Here is a 22,231-nt window from a genome sequence, read left to right on the forward strand (position 1 = left end):
ATTCGAAGCCGAGACTCATTCGTTGGGTGCTTTTACTTCAGGAATTTGAGTTAGAGATTAAAGATAGAAAAGGTACCGAGAATGAAGTAGCTGACCATCTCTCTAGGTTGGAGAATCCCAATTCTACTTCACAAGATAGGACGTTAATCAATGAATCTTTTCCGGATGAGCAGTTGTTTGTAATTCAGGAGGAAGAACCATGGTTTGCAGATATTGTAAACTATCTTGTCAGCAATATAATGCCGCTTAATTTGACATCCGCTCAAAAGAAGAAGTTTCTGCATGAGGTGAAGTGGTATATGTGGGATGAACCATATTTGTTTAGATAGGGAGCTGATCAGATCATCAGGAGATGTATCCCGTTCTGTGAGATGGAGGGGATATTACGAGACTGCCATTCCACAATTTATGGTGGACACTATGGAGGTGAGAAGACGGCAGCTCGTATTCTGCAAACAGGTTTTTTCTGGTCTACTTTATTCAAGGATGCTCATCAGTTTGTTTTAAGGTGTGATCGTTGCCAAAGAGTGGGAAATTTGTCAAGGAAGGATGAGATGCCATTAAATGTGATGCTTGAAGTCGAGGTCTTTGATGTATGGGGAATCGATTTCATTGCAATAATCAGTACATCTTGCTGGCAGTCGATTATGTCTCAAAATGGGTCGAAGTTAAAGCTTTACCGACAAATGATGCAAAGGCAGTGCTAAATTTTCTTCATAAGCAAATTTTCACAAGGTTTGGAACGCCTCGGGTAATCATAAATGATGAAGGATCGCATTTTTGCAACCGTAAGTTCATTTCTATGATGCAGCGTTATAATGTGAATCATCGAGTAGCTACTGCCTATCATCCGCAAACAAATGGTCAAGCGCAAGTGTCTAACAGAGAGATAAAGCGCATTCTAGAGAAGGTTGTTTGTCCGTCAAGGAAGGATTGGTCTTTAAAGCTCGATGAAACTGTTTGGGCTTACAGAACAGCATACAAAACTCCACTTGGGATGTCACCGTTTCAGTTGGTGTACGGTAAGGGATGTCATCTACCGGCGGAGCTTGAGCATAAGGCCTACTGGGCATTGAAGAAATTGAACCTGGATTTAGATGCAGCTGGTAAGAAAAGAATGCTTCAGCTTAATGAACTTGATGAATTTCGACTTCAAGCGTACGAGAATAACAAAATGTATAAGGAAAAGGTGAAGAGGTGGCACGATAGGAAGCTACATCCTAAGTTATTTGTGCCAGGGCAACAAGTTCTGTTATTCAACTCTCGGCTCCGACTTTTTCCTGGGAAGTTGAAATCAAGGTGGTCTGGACCTTTTATTGTCAAAACTGTGTTTCCACATGGAGCGGTGGAAATTTTTGAGAATGATTCGGACCAAGCATTTAAGGTTAACGGTCAGCCGTTGAAGCACTACTATGGGGACATGGCAAACCGAGAGGTGGTTAGTGCCATTTTGTTGGCTACTTGAGAAAGGTACGGAATGTCAAGCTAATGACGAAAAAGAAGCGCTGCGTGGGAGGCAACCCATGAATTGTTGTTACAGGAACCCTTAGAAGTTAATAACCTATCCAAAAACACAAAAAAATAAGAAAACAGGGGCTGAAAATTTTTTTTTCCAGAGACCCTCTGCGCGCCCGCGCAGAAATGCTGAGCGGCCGCGCAGGGGTCGAGTTCCAGAAAATTTTTTACAGTTCAAAAAAAAAAAAAAAAACACAAAAACCCATCACAGCCCATAAACCCACGAATTCTTTTCCCATTACCCCATGATTTTATCCCTCAACCCCACTCCTAATCTAATTTAACCTACTCCACACCCTATATATACATACACCTATCCCACATATCTCCCACAAACTTCCTACACTTAAACCCTCTCATAAACATCAAAAATCAGTTCTTACACACTTTTATTCACAAATCAATGGCACCCAAGAGAGCACGCACTATTGACAGCAGCAGCACAGTTCCTACTGCTGATTCATCAAGGGGTACTGCTGCAAGGCCTCGGTTAACTGACAGAGCTGCGGAGGAGGAGTACACTAGGCTGTTGGGGAAGCCGATTCTGAAGGAGAGGGGGTTTTTACCATCAGGGAGGGATGGTGAGTTGTTGCCCATGATTGCAGAGAAGGGGTGGATAGCTTTTTGTGAGTCACCCGAAGCAGTACCGATGAGTGTTGTTCGCGAGTTCTACGCGAACGCGAAGGCTGAAAAGAATGGGTTTTCTGTAGTTCGTGGGCTGACGGTTGATTATCATCCTGCGGCGATTCGCCGTGTGATTGGACAGCGAGAGAGGAAGCCCGATGAGGAGAATTGGAATGAAAAGACTGCTGAGGATTTTGACTTGGATTAGATTTGTGCGACTCTCTGTCGACCGGGCACAGTTTGGAACCGCAGTCCAGCCAATAATGAGTATCGTCACTTTCCGGCGATCGCCATGAACAGGTATGCCCGTGCATGGAATGCATTTATATGTGCTAATATTTTGCCTTCTTCACATGCACACGAGGTCACAGTTGAGAGAGCACAGTTGTTGTGGGGAATTCTGAATGAGGAATACTATGTGGACCTTGGTGAGTTTATCTACCAAGGAATTCTGAAGTTTTTGAGGGGAGCAAAGCATATGAACATCCCTTATGCATCCACGGTTACGAAGCTATGCCGAGCAGTAGGAGTGAACTGGCTGGCTCATGAGCAGTTGCAGTTGCCAGCAGCTCCGATAGATTCTGGCACTCTAAATGGGATGCAGGAGTGGACCGGTGGTGAGCCTGAGGAGCATGGGCTGGGTTATCGTCTTCCAGGAGGACGTCCAGCACGAGGTGCTACTATGGCTAGGCCAGGGCGTGGTGAGGCTGGTTCTTCGAGAGCTCAGGAGGGTGCTGGGATGGGTGATGCCCAGTATAGGAGGCTTTCACGGCGGATGGATGCCATGTATGAGACGCAGAGCAGGTTTGCTCAGGAGCTCACTCTTGCGTTAGGGACTGCTTTTCGAGGCCTTGGAGCTGATATCCAGTGGCCAATTTTTGGTGAGGACTCTGCATACCCGCCGCCTGATACTCCACCCACTGAGGGTGATGATGATGATGACTCCGAGTAGGTATACCCTGTGTTCCTTTCTACTACCTTCACTGGGGACAGTGAAGATTTTAAGTTTGGGGGTGGTAGTTAAGGAATATTTTGTGTGTGTCATATAGCTGCATATTCATGATAGTTAGTTCATATAGTTGCATAATTTTTGCCATATAGTTTTTTTTATATAGCTTTATTTGTTTGTCATATCATATAGCTCATGCATATACCATGATCCCTTTTGCAATGATTTATCGACTGAATTGTGATATTGATGCGAGTGTAGTGATAGCATTAAAGTGATATTAAGTTGTGTAGGTTGATATGCATGCTAGAAGCACTTGTATTTTCACTAAGTCTTAGAGAATGCTTAAGGGCTAGATTGTTGTTATGATCTGATTATTTTCGAGGATAATCTATTTATTATGCTTAGAATTTGATAATAGGTTCTTAGTGGTAAAGGCATGAAAAAGAAAAAAAATGGAGTAAAAATGGAATTTGTTGCTAGTTGTGGCTAGGCGTCAAATGGCTAGTAGCCGGCTCGCATGTTATGCGAGTAGTCTAGGGTTGAGCAAGATGGAGCGAAACGCACTTGCTCAGAAAAAAAAAAAAAAAATTTTTTTGCATAATTGATCAAAAGTGGGCTCTTTGGTATTCGAGTTATTAAGTTCTTAGGGGACTTTGTGCCTAGTGACCTAAGGCTTTTAGAGTCTGGGATCCGCTAACCTAACGCTCGTTACATGGATACCATTGTATAAGTCTTTTGCGGATCTCACTCATTGCACGGTCAAATAAGCATTTGAGTTGTAAATAAAAAGCACGATTCCGTAGTAAGCTCCAGAGTTCTTGTAGTGTTGTATATCACTTTGTGCCTAGAATTTTTATTCTTTGTATAATCATAGGATTGCCTTGAGGATAGTCTAGTCATAGTAATTGGTCTAGTTCCGAAGCATATCTGTTAAGCATTTGCACACACCACGTTTCTGGCTGTATGTCCGTTTGCATGAGTTTATTGATCTTTAGTGTCTAACTGCATTCGTTGAGACGTGACAATTTGGTTGGTTAATTGTAGTAAGGGGGATCGTTGCATTTTCATATAGATTGCATTCATGCATATTTTTATTTGTTTTGAGTCTGTGATGCTTGAGGACAAACATCGATTTAAGTTTGGGGGTGTGATAAGTGGCATTTTATACCACTTAGAACGTCTTAAAATGGCTTAAATTGGTGTCTTGAAATCAAGTATTTTGTGTATTTGATGCGTTTTTCTAGTGTTTATGCATTTCATGGTATTAGTTGCATTTCGGAGGAGGAATCATCAAGAATAAGCCTTGGCATGTGTTCACCATTGCGAGAGGAAAAGAACGGGCAGATTACGGCGAAGAAATGGAGCAAACCTGGAATTTTTCCAGTAGGGTCCTGCGCGCCCGCGCAGCAATGCTGAGCGGCCGCGCAGCAGCCTTGCGCGCCCGCGCAGAAATGCTGAGCGGCCGCGCAGGGTCGGGGAAAAAGCTGAATTATTTTAGACTTCTACTTCTGTTTGGCTTCCAACTTCTATGTAATCTGAGTTTTATGGGACTATTATATAAGTAGATTTGAGACGTTTTCATAGAGAATATGAAGGAGATTATGTTTTAGATTGTGTTTTGCGCAAGAAGCGAAGGAGATAAGGAAGAAGACCGATTTAGCACACCGCAACGAAGAGGAAGCATATATTCTTGTGATTCTTGTTTCGTTGTAACGTTGGATGCTAGTTTTCTTGCTTTGACTTATTTACTCTTGTGACGTACTCTGTTTTAATATAATTAGTTTAGTTATTATTTTCTTGTGTTGTTTATCATGATTTCATATGAACCCATGATGGCGATAAGATCTATTATGGGCTAATCGTGATGATGGGGTTGCAACGGATTTATTATGAAATTCTTTAGTTAATTGTTTAATACTTTAGTGTGTGATGATTGCATGATATCTAGTATTGGTTGTGCGTATTCGTCTTATGTGCGTCGCGAACATATAAGATAGGGTGTTAATCTCTTGTGAAGCGACGGTGGATCTTGAGATTTAGAACTTGCCATGCTAGCATAGGTTCATGTACGTTGTGCATGATTAGTGGGTAACTCTAACAGTTTTATTTGCCCTATGTAATCAAAAGGAATAACTTGTGCTTAAATCGTTGTGTTGTCAATTTCTGTAGACATATAGGAACTCAACATAATTGATGACTATTCAACTTCTATCTTAATTGTGGATGTTTGGTAAAATGGTATTAGTACAATAAAAGTTGGCTTTTATCAGTTCCGTGTTATTCGATTAATATCATCACTGTCACATGCTAAAGGTAATAACAATGGCTATAGAAGGAATTAATAATGAAGTTGTGATCTCATGAGTGTTTTATTATTGATAAATTGAAGTATTAGTTAAGTGGTTAATTAAGTAGTTAATTATAGTTAATATTTAATCAACAATTTTAAGTGTTATCTTAACATTGAGAAGTAATCATACATTGGTGAGTGAGTTTAATTAGACAATAACTTAGTCTGAGTCTCTGAGGGAACGAACTAGAAAGTATTCTATATTACTTGCGAACGCGTATACTTGCGTGAATATTAGTGCGTGATTTCGCCCTAACAACAGGAAGCTGAACAAGCCCACAAGGAAGGATCACTTCCCTTTTCCATTTATTGATCAGATGCTTGACAGGTTGGCTGGGCATGAGTACTATTGTCTTCTGGATGGCTATTCGGGTTATAATCAGATTTGCATTGCTCCAGAGGATCATGACAAAACTACTTTCACTTTTCCGTTTGGAACTTTTGCCTTCAGAAGAGTTTTTTTTGGGTTGTGTGGAGCACCTGCCACATTTCAGAGATGCGTGATGGATATCTTCTCTGATATGATTGGTCATAATGTGGAGGTATTTATGGACAATTTCTCTATGTTTGGTGATTCTTTTGACGAATGCTTTCAAAATATTGGCTCCGTTCTTAAAAGGTGTCTTGAGACCAATCTGGTTCTGAACTGGGAAAAATGTCATTTTATGGTGCGACAGAGCATTATTCTTGGGCACAAGGTCTCTAGTAAAGGTCTTAAGGTGGACAAAGCCAAGGTGGGGGTTATCGAAAACCTTCCTCCACCAATTTCTGTTAAGGGAGTCCGCAGCTTTCTTGGTCATGCGGGTTTCTATAGGCGTTTCATCAAGGACTTCTCAAAAATCTCCAAACCTTTGTGCAATCTTCTATAGAAAGATGTCCCGTTCAAGTTTGATGATGAGTGCCTAACTGCTTTTGAGTTCTTGAAGAAGAGTTTAATCACGACACCTGTCATAACTGCACCTAATTGGGATGAACCTTTTGAGATGATGTGCGATGCAAGTGATTATGCAGTTGGAGCAGTTCTTGGGCAGAGAAAGAACAACATATTTCATGTGGTCTACTATGCTAGTAAGACCCTCAATGGTGCTCAACTGAATTATACTACTACTGAGAAAGAACTCTTAGCCATTGTCTACGATTTTGAGAAATTTCGATCTTATTTTCTTTGGACGAAGGTGACAATATTCACTGATCACGCCACTATTCGCTATCTCGTCTCAAAGAAGGACTCGAAGCCTAGATTGATTCGATGGGTTCTTTTACTTCAGGAATTTGAGTTAGAGATCAAGGACAGAAAAGGTACTGAGAATCAAGTCGCTGATCATCTCTCTCGTTTAGAAGATCCAAGTGTAACTTCATAGGATAGAACATTGATAAATAAGTCTTTTCCCGATGAGCAGCTGTTTGGGGTACAAGAAGAAGAACTGTGGTTCGTAGACATCGTGAACTATCTTGTGAGTAATATCATGCCTCCAGACTTGTCTTTTGCTCAAAGGAAGAAGTTTCTTCATGAGGTGAAGTGGTACATGTGGGATGAGCCATATTTGTTTAGGCAAGGAGATGACCAGATCATCAGGAAATATATTCTGTACAGCGAAACGGGGGGGGGGGATCTTGTGAGATTGCCATTCGACTGCGTGTGGAGGCCACTATGATGGAGAAAAGACAACAGCTTATATCCTTCAAGCAGGATTTTTCTGGCCTATATTGTTTAAGGATGCGCATCAATGTGTTTTGAAGTGTGACCGATGCCAGCGTGTAGGTAATATGTCTAAGAGGGATGAGATGCCTCTTAATGTGCTTCTCGAGGTTGAGGTCTTCGATGTTTGGGCAATTGACTTCATAGGGCCGTTTGTCTCATCTTGCAATAATCAGTATATCTCATTGGTGGTTGATTATGTCTCGAAATGGGTTAAAGTCAAGGCTTTTCCGACAAATGATTTGAAGGTAGTGCTGAGTTTTCTTCATAAGCAGATATTAACACGATTTGGGACTCCAAGAGTCATAATCAGTAACGAGGGATCGCATTTCTGCAATCGTCAGTTCACTGCTATAATGCAAAGATATAATGTGAATCATCGCATTACTACAACCTACCACCCTCAGAATAATGGTCAAGCTGAGGTGTCTAACAGAGAGATCAAGGGTATTCTAGAGAAAGTTGTGTGTCCATCAAGGAAGGATTGGTCTTTGAAGCTATATGAAGCTGTTTGGGCGTATCGAACAACATACAAGACTCCACTTGGCATGTCGCCATTTCAGTTGGTTTATGGTAAGGGATGTCATATGCCTGTGGAGCTCGAGCATAAGGCATATTGGGCTTTGAAGAAGTTAAACCTTAATTTGGATGCAGCTGGTAATAAAAAATGCTTCAATTAAATGAACTCGATGAGTTTCAACTTCAAGTGTATGAGAACAACAAAATGTATAAGGAGAAAGTCAAGAGGTGGCACGATAGGGGTCTAGTGCTCAAATTATTTGTGCCGGGGCAACAAGTTTTGTTATTCAACTCTCGTCTCCGTCTTTTTCCTGGAAAGTTGAAGTCGAGGTGGTCAGGGCCGTTTATTATCAAAACTGTGTTTCCGCATGGAGCGGTGGAGATTTTTGAGAATGATCCAGGCCAAGCATTCAAGGTGAATAGACAGAGGTTGAAGCATTACTATGGGGATATGGAAAACCGTGAGGTGGTTAGTGCCGTTTTATTGTGTAACACCCCCAGATCCGGGGTCGGGGATCCGGGTCGTCATGGTCTTTCTTTCCATATATATCACTTAACTTAATTAAAAATAAATAACCTCATGTTGTGACCCCACAATAACACACACCACAACATGTTATAGTCTCAGAGATGAAATTGAAATAAGTAAAGTCCTTGAAATCCATAAGTTAAAAGTTATTACAACCCAAATTGATTACTTAATAAGTTTACCGTTTATTGCATTATCCAACGAAAGTTATAATTATACATAATTGATTCCCAAAAGTAGAATGCCTGGTCTACAGATAGATCTACCTCTGCAGCTATGGCAGCTATGATATCAACGGGAAGGCGCGAGACGCTTCCCACGCTCTTGCGCTGGGTCTGCTTGAGTCTGACCATCCTTCCTAACTGTTGTTGTGTGATAAAGAAATGAAGCAATAGTGAGCATTACAGCTCGCAAGATAATATATAGTTTAATCAATAATGCAAGTATCTGGGTTGATAACTCACTGAAAATCTTTATCAAGTGTAAGATAATTACTTACTGGATATAAGCTTAAAAGAAGATGAAGTTACAAAATACTTCAATATACTTATATCATTTTAGAAAACTATTTGAACTACCACTGTTCAAAGTATAATAAGTTTTCAAAGGTTTATCACATAGATGAGATTACAAGATAAGACTTGAATAGATTCAATCTTTGAAATATCATTTGAAAGAAATAAAGTTACGAGATACTTCATTAAGTCCCGATATATATATATATATACCTCTATATATACATCTCATACACTCTTCTGCTATGAAAAGTATAAGCAGAGTTGTCATTCCCAAGAATTTTGGAAAGAAGAAACTTTGGCATAAATATGATATCTTGCTGATCAGGCAAAGACACTAATTAATTCACCTTTTCTACTAGTAGATGGATGAATTCCCCACTGGTCATCACACTGGCCGCATTAGGACCTTATGATGGTCTGCCACTCAGCCATTTACGCTTAGATGGACTGCCACTCAGCCACTTACACCTTGATGGACTCCCACTGAACCCATGTCGCTTATCCCGACGCATTTTGATTGGGCTTACTTCCCGAATGTTGGGCAAGTAATCAAACTCTTTTATTAAATTAGCAACTTTATTGCACCAAAAATACGCCATGGAGCCGGATCCCTTAGATTTTAAGCGAGTATTTAAATCCCCTTCGAAATGAAGATATTAAATTTGAAAATAAGTTTTGGCATCCGCTCTAACTTTTAAAATCATTTTGAAGACTCGAAAACATTTTAAAGAATGTTTAGAGTAATGATGATTTAATAAAATAAATCAGTCCCGATATGTTAAAAAATATCTGAATCTTAAATAATATTCCCATAAAGGAAAAACGTAAAAACGTTTGAGGTTGGACGATTCCTGATTTTATAAAATAGTTTTGTAATTATATAGAAAATAATCATTAAATCTATACATCATTATAAAATCATATAACGATCCAAAAATTACTAGAAAAATACCATAATTACCTATACTTTATTCTACACATATAAAAATTAAAATACTCAAATAATATCACATATAAACATCCAAAACATCAACTCCAATTACCAGATAATTCACTAAAATTCACATAAAAATCAATAAACAATTTCACATGATAATAATAATAATAATATCTGAAAATATGGGATATTACAATCTACCCCTTATAAGGATTCCGTCCTCGGAATCAGCTGAAGAAAGCACTAAGGGTCTTGTTACCAACTTTCCAATCTTGCATATGTAACTTATCTTAAAATTCCCAATAATATTACAATTCCTTATACCACACAGTTATCACGGGAGCTTCACTCCGCACCATTGTTCTTTCCACATGTCATTTGACCAATTTCTCAATAGAATCACTTTTGCTGATCGAGAGAAAGAAGGATAGAGAGAAAAATAAAGAGAAAGAAAGAGAGAGATAAATAGAGAGAGAAGTAAAGAAACAAACTGACTTTATTATATGCCAATAGTATTATAACCGCATTGCAATTCACTGTCGTCCTTGGTAATCCCATAACATAGCCTCACTTTGACTTAACCAAAATAACTCAGTCCGACTTGATTGGCATACCTTCGAATATTTCAGATGATAAAATCATGGAATTTCAAAGAGAAAAGAATTTTATATAATAACGAGTGTCCCACCATCGTGGTTACCAAAAATCTGAATTTTTGAGAAAATGTTATTGAAATGAAAGAATAACTTAGAGATCAACATGATCAAATGAACTTGGTATTACGTATCCAAATTAAGACACTACTAAAAGATGTTAACCTTCTTGTAGTCACAACACACAAGTGATGGCGTCCCATCCAACTCCTATCACACAGACAGATATACCTTGTGTCCCCTATAGTCTCAGTCAGAGTAAAAGAATATGAAAGGAATTCAAAATCAAAGGAATAAAACTGAAAAGATTTCAAAGCTGATTTTTTTGGATAAAATGGAATCCAAATAACAAGATTCTGGCACAAAATGATTAAACGGGTGTTAGGGAATATATCCTCTAACATATACCTCTTTTTGAGAGATGTCAAAAGAATTTATAGAAAGAGAAGGTATTGCCAAGGTCTTAATACTTATCTTCTATTTGAACTCTTCTGTTGACTCGTCATCGGCTTCTAGACACTTTTTTATATTCCAAGGATATCAATAATCTTCATCATCGTCGAATTGTAGTAGCCTCGGAAGATTCCCCAATAAAGCTTTGCAACTGCCAGGAGTTTGGTCTAGCTCATCACAACCATCTCTAACGAATGCGTCTATCTTAGCTTACTCATTGATACTATATCCAATAGTCCAACAGGAACTCGATATGAGCTCAAGCGTCCTCATATAGCTATACACACTCCTACACACTCTCGTTTCTAGTTTACTATAACCTCAGCTCTGATACCAACATGTAACGCCCCCAAATCCGGGGTCAGAGGATTTGGTCGTCACTATGAAACCAAAATCCAAATTAACCTATTAAATTAAAATGCAAATTCCAGCGGAAGGTATTTAGCATCTGTAATGCCCCCAAATCCGGGGTCAGAGGATTTGGTCGTTACTACAAAACCTCAATCCAAATCAACCTGTTTAATCAATAAATAAATGCCTGTAACACCCCCAAATCTGGGGTCGGGGATCCGGGTTGTCACGAGTTCTATTCCCTTAATAACACTTAATCTTAATAAACAACGAACTACTACGTACTGTGACCCCACAATATACACACACACACCACAAGTTATAGTCTCAGAGATGAATACCAAAAATAACACAAGTCATTTTATTCCACAATTATAAGCCATTACACCTCAAAAGGGTTTCTGAATAAATTTACATTTCTTTGCCATTATTATAATTCATAAATATACATAAATCTGGTACATCAGAAGTTGAAAGCCTAGCCTATTGGTAGATCCTACCTCGGCTATAACGGCATCAACGCCTACAGGAAACTGCGGAACGTTTCCTAACCGCTTGCGAATCGGGAGCTTGGTCCTGTTCATCTTTTCTATATGTTGTTGTGTGATGAAAGAAGAAAGCAAGGGTGAGCAACAAGCCCACCAAAATAATATGTATAATGATTAATAATATATGAGCATTCTCATAGTACTCATGAAAGTCTTGGTCAAGAAGAAATGAACCAAGCTGATATCTTAACGCGACCAAGTCGCAAAATATTCAGTATATATATACATATATACTTTTCACAATCTTTGAAATCCTCTGACATGTATAATATACACAGAGTTCCAGTTTATAACTGTATAAAAATATCGTTGCAAGGTGATCTAATATATCTGACCTTGTCTCAACATTTTCCTGAAACCTTTGTCATTCATAAGACAATCATTAACTAGATATAAGTTTAAAAGATGAAGTTACAAGATACTCCAATATACTTATATTTTTTCCGAATACTACTTGAACTACCACCGTTCAATGTATAAATAGTTCATCCCATAGATTAAGCTACAAGACAAAACTTGTATAGAATCAATATTTAAAATATCATCAAAATAAAATGAAGTTACGAGATACTTCATTTGATGCAAACATCATTTTGAAAACTCGACCCTGCCAACACTCAACAATCGCCCAACTGTAGCCTTTCTATCGAAGTGCTCTGGGTAGTGTTGCAGAAATATCCAATTGGATGATGAACTCATTACGGGAGTTTGCCGCGCTAGGAAGACCACTTACGATGATCAGTCGCAGTAGTACAACCCCACCATTTTCTACATGTAGAGGAGAACCTGTCAGATTTACTTGTCAACCGAACACTGGACTCCTAAGGAATGGACCGTCTTAGCGGAACTTCCGGGCCATTTGGGCCAATATAATAAGGCTGGGTCGGCGCTACTCGACCACTTATGCCACTCCTAGTTCAGATGAAATCCATGACCCTGAAACGTAAAGCTCATTCTCCCTTTCCCCAAGTAGAAACTTGTTGATATGGCTCCACTAAGAAGTCGTATCTAGATGGAAAGGAAAACTCACCGATATTTCCCAGGCGATGCCTGTTAATGGATTAACTTGTTCCAAGAATTTTACTTGCCGAGTGTTGGGTAAGTAATCAAAAACTCTTTTATCAGAATAGCAACCTTGTTGCGAATATAAAATACACCACAGAGCCGGATCCCTCAGGTTTTGAGCGAGTATTTAAATCCCCTTTGAAAGGAGGATCTTAAATATAAGAATGAGTTTTGGGATCCGCCCTAACCTTTACAAATCATTTTGAAGACTCGAAAACATTTTTAAGAATGTTTGGAGTGATGCTGATTTAATAAAATAAATCAGTCCAAATATATTAGAAAATACCTGAATATTATTATTTAAATAATATTCCCATAAAGAATAATCTTTATAAAAATAATTGAAGTAGAAGTTTTAGAACTTATACTTTAAATGAATATTAAATAACCAAAGATATACTTATACGAAAGTACTATCTTTATTTGAATAATCAAAAGTAAGTTTGATTATCGACACATTATTCTTTAATAAAATAAAGAATATTATTTGGTAAATAATCGGAGTCATGAGTCCTCGAATGAATATTCAAATAATAATATTCATAAATAAATTAAGCGGAGTCATAAGTCCTCGAATGAATATTTAAAATAATATTCATTAATAAACTAAAGTTATCGAATAAACCTTATTTGATTCATAGTTTTAAAAACTATTCATATATATATATATAAATATATATATATAATATACTCGAAAGCATCGACTCCCGGTTTTAAAAAAATGTTCACCTCTGGGTCCCTATACTAAGGGTATATGTAAATTACCGCTTATCTCTAGCATATGTATTATCAACTGAATCAACAGATATTTGTATCAAGATTAAGAAACAGGCATGCATATATACCATATCACATGCTACAATATATCGCAAGAATTCGCTAATTAACCATTATGCATCTATCACAAGATAATGCATATACATATGTATACATCACAACAACAGTATAACGGATAGAAAACTTGCCCGAGTGCTCCCGGATAGACTTAAGCTTAGAGTGGATACGATAACCTATGAACAACAACATAAGTCGGAATTAAACCCTGGTCGCTTAAGAAACTAGACTTTAACCATTTAGAGTAATGTTCGCTTTCGCGCTTAACGATTCACTTAAGTCGCTCGAGTACCCTCGGCTCCACCATTTTTAATAAATTAACCATTAAGGGTTTTAAGGCGATTCTTTCGCGAGTGCCTTACCAACTGCCTAATACTCTTTAAATAATTGTTTTATATCCCAATTAGTCATTTAAAGGGCCTTAACCAAGGTTTCAAAGTAGGGCGAGGGGTAATGGTTCGGTCGCGAAACGCCGTTACTTAAAACGATCATTTCTCCTAAACCGTACATCGGATTCAAGCGTACCACATATCCAAACGAAGCTCGTAACATGAACTATCTAAATATGGCAATGGTCAAAACCTAACAGTGAGTTCAAGGGTCCTGATGTTAAGAACAAAAACAGTCTAAAGTAAATCGGACATTACGACGGCTATGTTTACGCGATTTCCCAAATTTTTACCATTCTAAATCATATCAATCCAACTACCAATCAATAAAAACTCAAGATACACATCAATTCTACTGATTTCAGTCATAATAATCTCAAGGATCTCAATCCAATCATATATTATAACACCTCTAAATTCAACTAAACTACTTAACAATTAAGCTCGAATCATGCTTATCATTCAAATTACTACTCATCCATCCAAACCATCTCCAAACTTCAACATTCAAACTTATTACTAAAGGGTGTGAAGATTTATACCTTTCTTGGAGGGTGGAAAGTTACTAGGGAGCCTCAAAGAACCTTGATATATCCTTATATAACCTTGATCTTGCAAATGAAATCAAGAAACACAAAGTTAAAATTTGAAAACACTATTCACCCTAATCTTTGGTGAATTAATTAGCTATGAATCCATTTGAATCAAGAGCTTAAAATCATACCCAAGCTAAGTTATGAAATGTAGAATCCATAAAACAAACCATGGAATTTATGCTTGAGTGGAGCTTGGACTTTGGATTTTTCTTCCTTGCTTTTTCCTTGAAAGCCGAGAGCAAAGATGAAGAATGGTGAAATAACTTTGTGTTTTGGTGAAATGATTTGTTGGTTGGTTGATTTTGATTTGTTTTGTTTTGTTTTATTACCTTTTACCATGGTAACTTTTGTGTGGTTCTAAATCAACCAACAACACACTTGCTTTGGTCATACTTATGTCATCATGTGATGTCATCCTCCCACCTTTGTCCTCTTCTTATTGGTTTGGTGACATCATCCCCACTAACCTCTTTGATTAGCTTCTAATTACTTGCCTAATGACCGCTGATCTGTTATACGGTTCGCTTAACTTTCGTTTTCATTTATCGTTTGAGGGATCATACCCGGGATCTTATTACTTAGGTTTCCTTAACCTTTCTCAATACATTATATTCCTTTTATGATCCTCTCTTATAATCCTTGAATTTAAATCCTTTTTATTCTGTTACCTTATACTCAATTCTTTCTGTATCTGGTAGATTTTCGGGAAAAATCAAAGTGTTCGAATTTGGATTCTGACGATCTTTACATACACTTATATACCACATAGAGTACTAATAATATCCCAGAAGATCAATAAAAGAACCCCTACATAGTGTGGCATGAAAAGTTTTCTTATTTAGCATAATCAGCAAAACACTATTCATAAGGGTTTCAAAAGTTCCAAAATTTGGGGTTATTACAGTCTCCCCTCCTTAAAAGGATTCTGTCCCGGAATCAGATAGAAAATAAATAGGGATACTTTCTTAGCATTGCGCTTTCTAACTCTCAAGTAAAATTTTCCACATTGTGGTTCTTTCATCAAACTCTGAATAGTTTGATAACCCTTCTCCTAAGCACTTGTTCCTTTTTCAATCTATAACCCTTCCTGGTTGCTCCATATAGGTTACGTTTGGTTGCATGTCTATGCGCTCATATGCCCCTATTTATCTGGCATCCGAATTACACTTCCTTAAAATTGATACGTGAAACACGTTATGACTTGCTACATGTTCGGGGGTAGGGCTAGCTCGTATGCTAACTTCCCAATACGTCTTAATACCTCAAAGGGTCCAACAATTCGTAGGCTTAGCTTTCCTTTCTTTTTGAACCTCATCAATCATTTCCAAGGGATACCTTTAATATTACTAGGTCCCCTATTTCCTATTCTTTGTCCTTTCGTGTCAAATCAACATACTTTTTATGTCTATCTTGGGCTACTACCAGCCGTCCTCTGATTAGATCTATCATACCCTTGGTCCTTTGGACCACTGCTGGTCCGAGCATCTTGCGCTCTGCAATATCATCCTAACATAAGGGAGATCGGCATTGTCTTCCCTTAAAGATCTCATAAGACGGCATCTCGATACCTGACATATGATCTATTATCGTGAGAAAACTCAATCCGCGTTAAGTGATCATTCCAAATTCTTTCAAGTCTATTGAACAGACTCTCATTATAGCTTTTAGCATTAGAGCTTTTGCTTCTCAATACCCATTCTTTTCCAGTTCGTAATCGCTACTACCTTCCGTTCCTAATATTATACTGGTTATACTTTTGCTCGTTAACGTTCTATAACCTTTTAATAACCACGTCAACCTTAGTATCACTAACGCGTTAGAATCGGAATATCACCGTACTGATACTACTTCCTTTAGCTGCTTCCATCTTCGAAAACTTGATCCATCATATAGAAGTAAAGGAATTTGTTGAGAGATCACTATGATCATGAACACTTGTTCTATTGCATAGTTAGTACAGAAGGTGGCCAGCCTTTAGTACTTGACAAGCAATTAAACAACATGTGGTATCCTACTAGGCTTCTATCACACAAATAGATAGTCATTCGTCAATACCTCCCCTTCTGGAAGGGTTGTTCTTCTCAGCTTATATGAAATGAAAAGGAGAGAAAAGAACGAATTGAAGAGAATTGTATATATATAAAATATACTGCCACAAAATATCTGGCTTGGAATCTACCCCTAAAATATAGAGGTTTGCCATAGGAGAACAAAACATATATGTATTTATATCAACATCAAATATTATAGCATCGTATTTCACATGCCTAAATATTTTGCTATTCCGTCCATCCTTCTATGGACCCATGCTCTTCCTCGAGCTCATAAACACTCACCTTTGAAACTCCCTCGACATCGAAACTCGAATAAGGGATTTCATTCTAGACATCATAGTTACTAGAATCCATTGCTATTCCGTAACTTTCTTCGTATAGTAATACGACTCTCTATTGATAAGAAGGAATAAGTATTCAATAGGTAGATAATCTACTTAATTAGTCTATCAATGATAACTTATACACCACCACGACCCGATTAGTGGTACTCAATCTCAACATCCATTCCAATACAACTCTCTCACGGTTGTAATCGACTTATTACTCACAGAATCATTGCTGCATTACTATGGTCCACCACTGACCTACTGTCGTAATTCACTTTCCATGAAATCTTAATATCTAACCATACGGAGTCTATACATATCGTATAGAATTCTCCTAAGGAGGTAACTGTTGTGGATTAAATCTAATATATATAATTGCTGTATCTAATTATAAGGAACGTGAGCTTCAAGGCTCGATTTTGACTGCTCTTGTGTTTTGTGACTCAATCTGCCTTAACAAGATGCCTACGTAGCTTGCTGATTGCCAAGGATCAAGTCAAAAAATGTAGTTCTGATTTGTGGGGTGAGACCCCTTATATAAATGTTGGGAGTCCTTGAATTGGACTTGGTATAGGAGACTTGGTGGTCAAGTCTCTGATTTAGGATAGACTTAGGAGTCCTAAGGAGTAGGAAGCTGATTCCTTATCCCATGAGGTTCCTTGGAGGCCAATGTACAAGGATTTATATCCTCACTAGGACATATCTTAATAGCTATTTTTCTCCCTTATTTATTAATTACAAAATTAATAAATAATCAGGGCTTTTGGGCCTTCTTTGTTCCATCAGGCCTGATCTGGTCCATCAGGCCTGATCGATATGTTAACCTTTCTGGTCTGAATGTCATACATCTTCTTATTGGTTTAATTATACAAGGTATGGGCTTATTTATCCCTATCATTTGCCCCCTAACTTTTGGGAAACATTGATTAGGTTTCGCAGAAGTTAAGTCTATTCATTCCCTTACAGGGTTTCGTTTTTGCATAAAGTGTGGAGCGACCTACACATTTACAACGATTTTTCCTTTAACTCAGGAATTATCTTAATTTCCAGGAACTTTTCCCTCATAAACTAAACAAATACGCCGAGTCCCCGGCAGCGGCGCCAAAAACTTGTTAGGGCGAAATCACGCACTAATATTCACGCAAGTATACATGTTCGCAAGTAATATAGAATACTTTCTAGTTCGTTCCCTCAGAGACTCAGACTAAGTTATTGTCTAATTAAACTCACTCACCAATGTATGATTACTTCTCAATGTTAAGATAACACTTAAAATTGTTGATTAAATATTAACTATAATTAACTACTTAATTAACCACTTAACTAACACTTCAATTTATCAATAATAAAACACTCATGAGATCACAACTTCATTATTAATTCCTTCTATAGCCATTGTTATTACCTTTAGCATGTGACAGTGATGATATTAATCGAATAACACGGAACTGATAAAAGCCAACTTTCATTGTACTAATACCATTCTACCAAACATCCACAATTAAGATAGAAGTTGAATAGTCATCAATTATGTTGAGTTCCTATATGTCTACAGAAATTGACAACACAACGATTTAAGCACAAGTTATTCCTTTTGATTACATAGGGCAAATAAAACTGTTAGAGTTACCCACTAATCATGCACAACGTACATGAACCTATGCTAGCATGGCAAGTTCTAAATCTCAAGATCCACCGTCGCTTCACAAGAGATTAACACCCTATCTTATATGTTCGCGACGCACATAAGACGAATACGCACAACCAATACTAGATATCATGCAATCATCACACACTAAAGTATTAAACAATTAACTAAAGAATTTCATAATAAATCCGTTGCAACCCCATGATCACGATTAGCCCATAATAGATCTTATCGCCATCATGGGTTCATATGAAATCATGATAAACAACACAAGAAAATAATAACTAAACTAATTATATTAAAACAGAGTACGTCACAAGAGTAAATAAGTCAAAGCAAGAAAACTAGCATCCAACGTTACAACGAAACAAGAATCACAAGAATATATGCTTCCTCTTCGTTGCGGTGTGCTAAATCGGTCTTCTTCCTTATCTCCTTCGCTTCTTGCGCAAAACACAATCTAAAACATAATCTCCTTCATATTCTCTATGAAAACGTCTCAAATCTACTTATATAATAGTCCCATAAAACTCAGATTACATAGAAGTTGGAAGCCAAACAGAAGTAGAAGTCTAAAATAATTCAGCTTTTTCCCCGACCCTGCGCGGCCGCTCAGCATTTCTGCGCGGGCGCGCAAGGCTGCTGCGCGGCCGCTCAGCATTGCTGCGCGGGCGCGCAGGACCCTACTGGATAAATTCCAGGTTTGCTCCGTTTCTTCGCCGTAATCTGCCCGTTCTTTTCCTCTCGCAATGGTGAACACATGCCAAGGCTTATTCTTGATGATTCCTCCTCCGAAATGCAACTAATACCCTGAAATGCATAAACACTAGAAAAACGCATCAAATACACAAAATACTTGATTTCAAGACACCAATTTAAGCCATTTTAAGACGTTCTAAGTGGTATAAAATGCCACTTATCACCTGTAATCCATGCAAACTCTCCACCCCGTGACTGTTCGAGTAGGAATGAGCTCATTCTTTTCATTAGCAACAACGGTGATACCTCCTTTCTTCGGCACACACTAACTGGACTCACCAAGAACTGTCAGAAATGGGATAGATGATCCCTGCATCTAGCCATTTGAGGATTTGTTTCTTCATAAATTCTTTCATGATTGGGTTAAGCCTTCTCTGTTTCTCAACAGTAAGCTTGCTACCTTCATCTAGCAGAATTTTATGCATACAATAAGAAGGGCTGATTCCCTTGATATTTGCTATAGTCCATCAAATTGCCGACTTGAATTCTCTCAGAATTTTTAAGAGCTTTTCCTCATCACTACATGAAAGGTCGGATGCAATAATAACAGGAAAATTAGATGCATCACCTAGAAAAGCATACCTTAAGAGTTCAGGCAATGGTTTAAGCTCAAGTGTAGGAGCTTCCTCAATAGAAGGCTTGAAGCGCTTTGGAGATTTGTTCAACTCCTCCAATCCAAGAGATTCAAAAGGCATATCCAACCTTCGCTTCCCAGGAGAAGCATTCAGATACTACAACTGTTCATCACCTTCATTATCTTCACTATCTGAATTCCCCAACAAGGCCTTCTCTAAGGCATCAGACCTTAGCATTTTATCAAGTTCTGAAGTAACCACATAATCGACCAAATCCACTTTTAAGCACTCCTCATTTTCAGTCAGGAATTTCATGGCATTAAAAACATTGAACGTCACATCCTGATCTAGCACTCGCATAGTAAGCTCACCCTTCGCACATCAATCAAGGTTCGGCCAGTAGCCAAGAATGGTCTTCCCAAGATTATGAGAATCTTTTTATCCTCCTCGAAATCAAGAATAATAAAATCAGCAGGAAAGATGAGTTTATCCACCTTGACCAAGACATCCTCCACAATGCCTCGTGGATATGTAATAGAACGATCGGCCAACTACAAGATCATATAAGTAGGCTTTGGATCAGGTAAGTCCAATTTCTTGAAGATTGATAAGGGTATCAGATTGATGCTAGCTCCCAGGTCACATAAGCATTTGTCAAATGACACTTTTCCAATGGTAGAATAGTGAAGCTTCCAGGATCTTTAAGCTTCAGAGGCAGCTTCTGTTGCAGCACAGCACTGCATTCCTCAGTAAGAGCAACTATCTCCAAATCATCAAGCTTCACTTTTCGAGAGAGAATACCTTTCATAAACTTCGCATAACTAGGCATCTGTTCAAGAGCTTCAGCGAAAGATATGTTGATATGAAGTTTCTTGGACACCTTCAGAAACTTCTCAAACTGCTTATCCAGCTTTTTCTTCTGCAGCCTCTTAGGAAAATGAGGTGGAGGATAGATCTGTTTCTCCCCTGTATTACCCTCGGGAGGAGTGTGTTCAACAGTAGTCTTCCTTGGTTCCACTTCTGCTTCCTTCTGCACTTCTTCTTCAGCCACAACTTCTTCTTCCGAAACTTGAGATTTTTCGGGATTTGCAACCTTCCCAGACCTCAATATAATTTCCTTTACCTGCTCCTTAGCTTCCCTATTTCCTGGCACTTCAGTGTCACTAGGGAGTGTACCAGGTTGACGATTTAGCAAGGCATTGGCAATTTTCCCAATTTGATTCTCCAAGGTCTTGATAGAAACCGCCTGACTCTTGCACATGAGCCTCACTCCTCCAATTCAGATTTTTATTAGATTTTTGTAGATGGAGTTGTTGTCTTGGTGCATATTGCGGTTGCTGAAAACCGGGAGGGTTGTATTGCTTTGCTGCATACTGTTGATAAGGCTGTTGAACCACATTCTGAGTATTACTCCAGCTGAAGTTAGGATGATTGCGGTTGTTAGGATAATAGGTGGCTGGAACTGGTTTCTACGACCTCTGAAAGTTGCTCACAAACTGAGCTAATTCACTAGAAACAACACACTGCTCTGTCTCATGGGCACCAACACAAAGCTCACAGATACTAGTGATCTGATTAACTTCATAATTAGCCAAAGAATCTGCCTTCATCGTCAAAGCCTTAAGCTGAGCAGCTATAGTAGAAGCTGTATCTAACTCCAGAATTCCTGCTACCTTGCCTATGGGTAGTCTCTAAGTTGGGTTCTGGTATTCATTGGTAGCCATCACCCAATCAATTCATAAGCTTCATCATAGCTTTTAGCCCATAAGGCTCCTCTTGATGCTGCATCAAGCATGGGTCTAGAAGTAGCACCCAATCCATTATAAAAGCAGTTAATGATCATCCAGTCAGGCATCCCATGGTGAGGACACTTTCTAAGCATCTCTTTGTAGCGATCCCAAGCCTCACATAAAGATTCTCCAGATTGCTGAGCTAATTGAGTAAGTTCGTTTTTTGATTGCAGCAGTTTTCGCCATAGGAAAGAATTTAGTTAGGAACTTTTGAGCAAGATCCTCTCATTTGGTGATAGACCCTGGTGGTAGAGAATGTAACCAACACTTAGCTTTATCCAACAGAGAGAATGGGAAAAGCCTCAACTTAATAGCATCTTCAGAAACTCCATTGAACTTGAAAGTGTCGCAGATCTCGATGAAATCTCTAATGTGCATGTTGGGATCTTCTGTCAGAAAACCCCCAAACTGAACTGAGTTCTGTATCATCTGAATCGTGCTCGACTTGATCTCAAAGGTGTTAGCCGAGATGGCTGGGCGGACAATGCTAGACTGAATATCATTAATCTTCGGTTGAGAGTAATCCATCAAAGCCTTCGTATTC

The 22,231-nt window shown here is 38.4% G+C and overlaps 1 non-coding gene and 1 pseudogene across 1 annotated transcript; both read left to right on the forward strand.

Annotated features, from left to right (window-relative positions):
* The window catches only part of LOC141714431 (uncharacterized), a 149,935-nt pseudogene that overhangs the window by 118,460 nt on the left and 9,244 nt on the right, over window positions 1–22,231 (forward strand).
* Window positions 21,751–21,856, forward strand: LOC141715410 (small nucleolar RNA R71). Its single transcript, XR_012572175.1, has one exon. It is a non-coding gene; the product is annotated as a small nucleolar RNA R71 (small nucleolar RNA).

Source organism: Apium graveolens, chromosome 3 (genome assembly GCF_009905375.1).
Source record: "Apium graveolens cultivar Ventura chromosome 3, ASM990537v1, whole genome shotgun sequence".
Lineage (NCBI taxonomy): Eukaryota > Viridiplantae > Streptophyta > Magnoliopsida > Apiales > Apiaceae > Apium > Apium graveolens.